We start from the raw sequence: 9,851 nt of genomic DNA, 5'->3' as shown, positions 1-9,851 counted from the left end.
CCAAAATCCTTGAATCGACACACAGCAAATAAACTCAAATGACACAACGAGAAAAAGGAGATCACACATACAGTATAGTCGATATAAAACTGGCCGCTTCAATCTGAAGAGCAACTAAAACAAAACACGGGAGTGTACCTTGTTCTTGTGAACACTAATGTTATCCACAGCATACACAGAGACCACGAAGTTCTTAAGGAGAAAACTAGTTGCTAAAACAAAACACGTTAGTGTACCTTGTTAGCTAATGTTAGCTAGCTGACATTAACGTTACACATTGCACTCATATTACTCACCGAAACCTTGTAAAGCCAGTCCCGCATGCTGGCTCTTACAGAACCGACTAACTCCCCTTTCATATAGGTACAGTTCTCAACGTGCCCAGACTTGTAGTGATTTTCACCTCGTAAAATACTTTTATTCTCATTCTGAAAGAATGTGGTGAAATGTGCTAACGTGACGGCCATCTTTATGTTGGTGACGCGTATTGTGCGAGACGAGAGACCTGTAGTTCACTGAGCGGTTTCACACGAAACAATTTGTAACTTCACAGTTTTACGACACATTTTTATTTTTTTGACTTGCAAAATGTTCTTTTAAATTGACAAACATCATATGTGTCATTCGTGGCACAATTCAAACGGGATCAAAAGATAACCTTTCTCTCTCCATTGACTTCAATGTATAATTTTCCGCTTCCGGGGTCCCATGGAGGCTTTCGGAAGGGGAGGGACTTCGCCTCTCTATGAGCAACTCTCATAGGAATGAATGAGGCCCCGCCTCCCACGCTGTATCCAGTTCTTATTATACATCCATGGTTCATGACAGCATGGTAATGGTTTGTTATTATGATGGATTTGATATTAACGAGGCGGCAGTTAGCAGCTAGCGGCTAGCTAGTAATTATGCTAATGTCACATCAATCGGTACTTATATTACGCTGTAACAGGATCTAGTGATATCCATGCAACAGAGCTTCATTTAGCATGAAAGAATGATTGTACTGTGTATATATATATATATATACTTATAATAATAAGTAATATTAACTTTATTTAATACAACATTTACGGTACAAGATTTAATCATACAGCCCATGTAGTATGATAATGAATTACAGCAAACATGTGCAATATATCCATTATTACAGCTCCGTGGGCTGGCAGTAGGACGATATGGGTCCGTTCTTATTGTGCATCCATGGGTAAAGATAAACGCAACTCACATTGGTTTCTCACAGCATCTCTGTAAACTGCGTGTATTCACTGAATTTCACTCTCTGCCTTTAACGGCTCGTTGTAGCTCCAATAGCTCCAATAGCTCCAGCCCCCACCCTCCCTGTGAGCATAGTGTGCTCTGATTGGTCGGGACACGTAACATGAACGTGCCGGGCGGCGCGGTCCCGTGGGTTAGATGCGCGTTCATAATGCAGAGGGAAATAACTCTCAGAATAACGTTATTAGCACATTATTACAACTTGAGGAACGAATGTTTTTAATAAGGGCTATACAAGTGTTCATACTGGGTAGTTTATTTAGTTTAAAACAAATTATCCAACGATTTACAGACCACTCTTTCCCAATGTAAGTCAATGGGAAAAAGTGTTTCCGGGCCTGGCAACCAAACGGAAGTATAGTACCGCCGTTTGGCCAGCACGAATATTTCCATCTGAGTCCGGCGCACTTCCTGGGGGCTTGAGTGTTTCAATAACCAATATTTACCTGAAAGCTTTTTCCCCCTCCACATTACAGGATTTTCTTACACATGAGTTAATGTGTAAAAAGGGGTGAGTGTGTATCATGTATAATGTCAACATGGTTGTAAAATTCACAATTTACATTTTTCTTATAGGGATTGAAAGAAACCTTCCGCCCCAACCCAGATGTTCAAACTGAGCATTGAATGATAGTTTTAGAATGAACTTGCTCCATATCTGGGGCTAAGATACTGTTTGATGAATGTTGACATGTTTCTAAATATTGATTGAATTATAACAGGTAACACAGAAGCAGTGGCCAAGGGGCTACTGTGAGAGATGTAAGTCCAGAATAGAATACCGAAGAAGTTGACCTCTGATAATGAAACCATTTTGTAATATTTCAACAGATATTAGAGTAACTGAGGTTTGAAATGTAGAAAGAACATATTACAGTTAAGTTAAGCTAAAACAATGTAATGAATGTAAATTTAAGAGAGCCAGCCAGGAGAGTGCTTGCTCTCTCAGTGTATGGGAATTTAGTCCCAAGCGTTTTTCTGTCTGGTCTGAATGAAGACGCGCCCAGAAAGTACATATCATTTGAAATAGATGAGGGGAGACAGAAAGAGAAACTGTAGGTGTATGAATAGAGGAGTGAAGGAAAAGGACACATTAAGGAATGAAAGGTGAAGGGATGAAAGGATGAATGGTTATGGGGATGAAGGATTGAGGGATAAAGTGTTGGGGTGATGGAAGAGAAGGGGAGGGTGGTTTTTAAAATATGACTATCAGCATTTTTCCAAATGCAAATAATTGAAATTGATTCTCAGTTGAAGACTCTGTCTGTGGATCTTCATATCAGAAACATCCCAGATCCTTATGAACACTGTGGCTCCTTTCCTTCCAAGTGACACATGATCACATGGGGACACTATGGGAGATAAACAAAAGCAACACTTATTAGATTTGTGTTTGTATTGCTAGCTAATAATGAAACATGATATACCGCTAAGTGAAACAGAAAACCTGAAATCTAGAGATCTTTGAAGGTGATCTTTTCCAAACACTCGTCCGATGGTCCTTCACTTGTTGAAGAGCTTGCTGTTGATTTATTCTGATTGTAATCTTACACAGTAACATCTAACAAGGTCTTCTACTAGTGAGCTTATGTTTCATGGTGTGAACATCTAAGGTGATGTTTTCTGGCTCTCTGTTTTAAACAGACTTGATTGTCTCTGTCAGCCAGGACAGCTATTAACCAAGACACTGACGAGGACTCTTAAAAGTTATTTATTATGTGGAATTAAAAAAAACAATTTGACTAGACTTCTGTAATATCAACAACTCTGCAGTCTGCATGTAACAAATAAGCATGTACACATAGTTGAAGCAGTAATATAGAGCACCTGACCACCGGCTGGTCTTAACGATGAATCATGTTTGACACCTTGACATGATTCACTTCAAGCTTCCAGCAGCTCATTCTCTAAACCTACAAGCTGCTGACTCCTATCTGCTGCTGCTGCTGAACACTGACTATAAAAGCTCTAAGAGTTGAACGTGAATATATCAACTTCGCACACATCCTGCACAGCCTTGCTCTCCTCAGGGACATTTCAACGTCCTTCTTCTTTGTTTCTATCAGGAGAGCATCTGCAGAGAATCAGAGAGACTTTGTGTAAAGTTACAGCTGGAACTGTGACTCTAAATGTGGAGTGGGCCTGTTTGATCTGATGCAGGAGGCTCTAACCTGAGTGGACTTCACACCATGTCTCCCTGCTCCTCTGTGTCTTCTGTCTGTGCTGCAGTGTGTGAGTCGTTCTCATACTCAGGGATAGAGTCCAACTGATGAAGAGAGAGAAGACAACATCAGACCCTCATTAATGAACCTGCATATACTTTAAGAATTTATAAAACATTTTTCATATTTTAAAGTTGACCCCAATTATTTATTGGCTAAATTCATTACTGGTTTCAACTCAGGACGTTGTCTTTGATCACAAGTTGTCTTCTCATTGCATTTATGAGCCACAGTATAGCTTTGACGAAGGGGAAGTGTTGTCAATAGGTCCGCTCTCTCTCACCTCTATCTCTTCAGGTGCTTCAGTGGTGGAGCGCAGAGCTTTCTTCTTCCTGGATTAAGGGCAACAATAAATACAGATTTGATTTCCTAATTGTAAACTAAAAGATGTTAGAAGGATGTGTGAAGTGATGAACTGATATGGTTGTACCTCGTCCACAGACTCAGGAGAAACACAGGAATCAGCATCAAGACCCCCAGAGTCATCCTGATGATATTCACTATCATTGGTTAACTCCCTAGAAAGATTAACACATATGTGATACTTCTAAAGGCCCTAACACACCAAACTGACACCAAATAACACGTCCCGACGGAACACGACTGTTGTGTCGCCTCACGTCTCCTGCTTCTTGGCCAACAGTTGCACTGGAACACACCGCAAAGACTTTAGCCGACGGCCAAGTAGCACGTACGAACTGCGCATGCGTGAGTGGCAATAATTCTCCTTACCAGCAGGCGGCGGTAGTGTGTATTCATCATTCAAAAGAGGCAACAACTGGAAGACAGAGAAGAAGAACAGACTGCGTGATTTAAACAAACAACAAATAGCGTGTGCGTTCCATTTTCACTCTCGTCCATCAAAAACATGTTTTGTGCGGTACTGGAGCTATCAGCCATTGGAGTGTTGCTTGTGGAAGACATTCTCAAGCAACCGTTTCGCTTCTCATGCACTGATTCGCTAGCTGAACAGCCAATAAGAGTGATTTCTTTTTCCGTCGGCCATGGAAGGCCAAATAAGGCGTGTCACGGCCGACGGTGCGGGACACACCAAATTGAGTTTGGGCGACAGGGACGGCACGCTTCGTCGTCCGACAAACGAAAACGGACGATTTCGGCCTGGTGTGTCAGGGCCTCAACTATAGATTGATAAATCACATTGTCAGTGTGATCCACCTCTGACACCATGGAGGTTCCTCCCTGAACACTGACATTTTGAATATGCTTGGGTTGCTTCAGATTACAAAGTGAATCAGGTCTGGTGAATGTAGAGAACTTACCTGTTCCAACACTCAGATGAAAGGTGGAGTTGCTACGTCCTAATTTGTTCTGGGCTCCACAGGAATAACTCCCACTGTGTTTTGCTCTGAAGTCAGTGATGTTGAAGATCTGTCCTGAAGCTTTTGGAGAGTCTTCATCCTCCTTGTACCAGGTGTAGTTAGCTGCTGGGTTAGTATCACTGCTACAGGTCAGAGTCACTGGACTGCCCTCCTCTCTCTCAGCAGAGGGACTAACTGACACAGAGGGAAGCTTTGGAGCATCTGGAGATTCAGAGAGACCCGGGTCATTCACATCAGGAGGTTTTAAATATTTACATGGCATTCTCAAATGTTGCATTTTGGATAAATTGATAGGTTTTTGGGAAATGATTGTCAATAAATGTCCTTTAAAAAAAACGGTTTAGTATCTTAAAATCACCTGTAGCTACTCAGAGAATCACAGCAGACTGTGAATGAGAAGCGATAGAGCTGAAGAAAGTAGTAAAGATCAGTGCAATCTTCTCCAGCAAAGACTGGACAGATCAAAGCTTTAAAACAATGTTTCACTCACATTTCACATCAATGGAGATGCTGTTAGATGTCTTCACCCCCAGCTTGTTCTTAGCCGTACAGTAATACTGTCCGGGGTCAGAGGACTGGATGGAGATGAGGACAAGACGTGGTCCTTCATTGAAAGAAGAAAGGTGTGCATTTTGATCCTCCTTGTACCAGGTGTAGTTAGCTGCTGGGTTAGCATCACTGCTACAGGTCAGAGTCACTGAACTGCCCTCCTCTATCTCAGCAGAGGGACTCACTGACACAGAGGGAGGCTTTGGAGCATCTAGAGGAAATACAATAGACAATACAATTGAGTTAAAATACATCATGGTGTATTGAATGAGAAATAGTTATCTGTGTGGGAGCATCTGGAATTTGGAAGTGTTCTTTTGACAGTTATAGAGCTGAAGGAAAATAAGTATACGCATTTATATTTATTTTTCTGTATAACTACTGGTTTAAATTACCTGAACATACGTGCTAATCTGGGAGCCTATAAACAAAACAGCATTTTCATCATCTACCAACCCAGTCACACAAAAAAACGTGTAATAACTACGTTGGTCCACAACGTAGGACGTAGTATTTCTACAAAAACGCCTCTGAAATTGTAAAATCCCTACGTTTTTTTCACCATTCATTCCAATGGCTGGCGTCACGTGATCTTCACATTTCTCCCTGCAGAAAAAAAAAACATGGCCGACATTCGTTTTATTCTCGGTGGAAAATGCCTATTTAAAGTTAGTTTGGCCATTAAAATGCGTTTTGATGTCATTTGATACGAGAAATATGAGTTGTTATTTCAGATTATGTGTGCAGTGGATGTACATGATCTTTAGTTTGCTAGTTATTACGAAGATTACTTCAGGAAATTGTGTCCATTCAACGTTTTAATTGTTACCAAGCTGGTTGCTAGGGATGCTGGTATCGATATTATTTATGTTATGTTGTGTAACTGTTTAATGGTGTTATCTTTATTGCTACCCCCTTCCCCGTCAATTTATAGTGTTGGTCCACAGCGCAAACTTATTAGTTTAACAAAATCCGCATCTAAAATTGTGGCATAGATCTACGTTATTTTCCTGTGATAGTCCTCAAGCTCTGTGATTGGATGTTTGAGTGTGCTCCGAGGGTTACGCCGAGCGTCGAACATCACTTGAAATGGGATGGAACCACGGTAGACTGTCCAAAACTGGATTTGAACGGGTCCACCCCGTCCCCCCCTCCCCCACCCCGTCCCCAGAACTACATATGCTGGCTATTGTGTTTCGCAACATGTTCTCTATCTATGGCAGGGGTGGCCAACCAGTCAGAGGTTAAGAGCCACATTTTTTTCTATGTTACTGCAAAGAGCCACATCAAACACACAGTCACTGATACCGCTTGTTTCCGTTTTTTGTTTTCTGGAGACAAGATTTCAACCACGTCACTGATGCGTTTTTGTGGCATTGGGATATATATTTTTTAAATCCTCTGGAGCAGAGAGAGGAGCTGTGGATTATTGTTATTGATTAATGCATCAGTGTTTCTTAGGGTCAAAAACACTAAACTCACAACTTAAAATGAAAGCGTTTAGTTTATTTAATAAAAGAGCACATGTTCAATGTGAAAAGTGACAGTAGTTATAGATTATTTGCAATTTGGTGCTATATATATATTTAAAAATAAAATTATATATATATTTTTTTTAAAACACCTTGAATATCAGGGGGGGAGGCGGGGCTCCATTGGCGGGGCGCAGCGCCCCTCCAAGACAATGGTAGGGGAAACACTGGATAATGTTTAATCAACGATAGGTTTCCCCCCCCTCAAAGGTGATTGGTTCACTGCATCGCAGGTATTATTGTGATTGGCTCTTGGGCCACATCAAAATGATACGCGCTGTCATCCTCTCATACTGACACCACACATACACAACATACATAACACGGGACGAAAGTAACGGAGCGATTTTATCCGAGCCTAAACAACTTTGACCGGCCAAATTACGTCAGAATTATCAGCATTCAATACTTAACAGACCTACTAAATATCAGGTTTAACTGTCAGGAGTAGTGTTGTCACGATCCCAACATTTTGGTTTCGATACCAAGTCAAGAATTGCGATTCCGATTCTTTTTCGATACTTTTCTTAAAAAAAGGGAAACAGTCTTAAATGTAATTATTGTGCTTTATTTCACACCAGAACCATAACCATAACACAACCTTTTAAACAATGAGAACAATAAATAAAATAAATGACAAGAATTCGTATTAAATCAAATTAATAAATGTCTTACAGACAGGCCTCGTGGTGTCCGTAGGCTTGCCATCACTGTCAGAGATATAGCTCAAATACTTCCAAATTTCGCTTCTGGCGTCTTTTTTGTCAACAAGCCGAGGCGCAGCGGCAGTTGCACTCCCACTTGCAACCATGCTTCTCGTTTTCTCACATGCTCTGGCAGCTAGCGCATGCACGAGAGAGGGGAGGCACTTAGAGCGTGCTTGAGAGGGGAGGGACTTAGAGCGTGCTTGAGAGGGGCGGGACTGCAGGCACGGCTGCAGTGCAGGGAGTGGAAGCAGAGCGTTGAACACACACGGCTCTTATTAAAACGGCGCTTTCTCACCGGAGTACTTTCCCCCGTCATTCTTAAAGTACCGATACTAATGAAACGGAGGAATCGTAACGTTTTTAACGGCAGGGTATCGCGGTACCTTTCAAGTATCGGTACACCGTGCAACACTAGTCAGGAGTCAGTGTCTCTCCCCCAAATTCACACATATAAAATTCGATATGAACTGAAGAGCCGCATGAAACTAGGCAAAGAGCCGCATGCGGCTCGAGAGCCGCGGGTTGGCCACCCCTGATCTATGGCACGTCTCTACTGGGAATTGTAGTTTTAAAAGACGTTTTCGTATTTCCCATAATAAGAAGTTGCCAGTATTAAACTGTGTACATCCCTGGACGTTTAGGGGATAGGAAACACTCAAATGTAAAACATATAATTAATAAATGGGTGAAAATTGCTTGTGCCAATAATGGGCAGCATTAATATATATACCCACATGCCAGCTAAGGTCAGAAGAGCTTTATTTAACAGCTGGTCTTATGTCTGTGACCCCTCCTGTTGTTAATTGATAACATTACATTACATTACATCAATTGATAAGCCTAAAACATGCACTTGTCAAGGTTCAGAGGCACATTTTGCAAATATGGCAGTAGCCATCGATCATCTTAAGATAAGATATACTTTATTGATCCCAAGTTGGAAACATTTGCGTTACATCAGCATGTGTAACAGTTGTAAATATGCAGTGGTGTTTATTTGTAAATCATTTAGTATAATCACACAAATTCTGTGTTTTATATTTAATAATTCTGTGTTCTTTATTGATTGATTGTTCAATACCTGACAAGATCGGAGATGAAAAACTTGGGTCACAGGTTCCTCAACAGTGCATTACAAGACATCTATCAATATGTGTCTATACCTCCACCATTAAACTGTCATATTCTGCACATTTCTTATACTATCTACATACATCTTATAAGAGTATAATACATTACATTACATTGCATTTAGCTGACGCTTTTATCCAAAGCGACTTATAATAAGTACATTCGACCAACAAAATACAAACTTGAAGAAAACAGAATCATATAAGTGTTACGGTGTGTGTAGGAAGCAGGACCCAAATGCAGATTAAAGTGACAAAAAACTCCTTTATTTCAAGGCTAAACTAGGGCCTCCAGGGTGGGTAGAGGGGGACTGGAGGAGGGACACAAAACTAGGGCCTCCAGGGTGGGTGGAGGGGGTCAGGAGGACGGGTTTGGGCTGACAACCCAGGAGCACAGCGGAGGACCCGGAAGGGATCTCGGGCGGACGGCCCGGGGGCAAGGCAGAGACCATGGAGGGGGTCTCGGGCGGACGGCCCGGGGGCAAGGCAGAGACCATGGAGGGGGTATCGGGCGGACGGCCCGGGTGCAAGGCTGAGTCCACGGAGGGGTTCTCGGGCGGATGGCCCGGGGGCAAGGCAGAGTCCATGGAGGGGCGAAGGCCACAGCGGGCGAACTCAGGGGGCCGGGCTCGAGGGCGAAGACCGCGGGACTCAGGGGGCCGGGCTCGAAGGCGAAGACCGCGGCTCTCTGGGGGCCGGGCAGGAAGGCGCTGACGGGACAGCTCCGGAGGCCGGGCAGGACCTGGTGTCAGCCGGACAGGAACCAGAGCCGGTGGGACAGGCTTCGGCAGGATCCCCCACAGAAGAGGACCAGGAGTTGGCAGGACCCCCGGCGAGACAGGTAACGGCAGGACCTCCAACGGAACAAGACATGGGATTGGCAGGACTCTCAGCGGGTCCTCCAACGGAACAGGACATAGGGTTGGCAGGACCCCCGGCAGAAGAGTCATCGTTGGGACCCCCAACGGGACAGGACACAGGATTGGCAGGACCCCCGGTAGGAGAGTAGTCGGCGGGACCTCCAACGGCACAGGACACAGGGTTGGCAGGACCCCCGGCAGGAGAGTAGTCGGCGGGACCTCCAACGGCACAGGAC

At 43.2% G+C, this 9,851-nt stretch overlaps 1 long non-coding RNA gene across 1 annotated transcript; it reads right to left on the bottom strand.

Annotated features, from left to right (window-relative positions):
• Window positions 1–3,211: 3,211 nt before the first annotated feature.
• Window positions 3,212–4,030, bottom strand: LOC117537728. The gene is made up of 4 exons (XR_004567760.1): window positions 3,928–4,030; window positions 3,781–3,829; window positions 3,447–3,541; window positions 3,212–3,349 (listed from the first exon to the last, which is right to left on the bottom strand). It is a non-coding gene; the product is annotated as an uncharacterized LOC117537728 (long non-coding RNA).
• Between the last annotated feature and the right edge of the window lie 5,821 nt (window positions 4,031–9,851).

This window comes from Gymnodraco acuticeps, unplaced genomic scaffold (assembly GCF_902827175.1).
Source record: "Gymnodraco acuticeps unplaced genomic scaffold, fGymAcu1.1, whole genome shotgun sequence".
In the NCBI taxonomy this organism is placed as follows: Eukaryota; Metazoa; Chordata; class Actinopteri; order Perciformes; family Bathydraconidae; genus Gymnodraco; species Gymnodraco acuticeps.
This window is presented reverse-complemented; position numbering and strand designations above follow the sequence as displayed.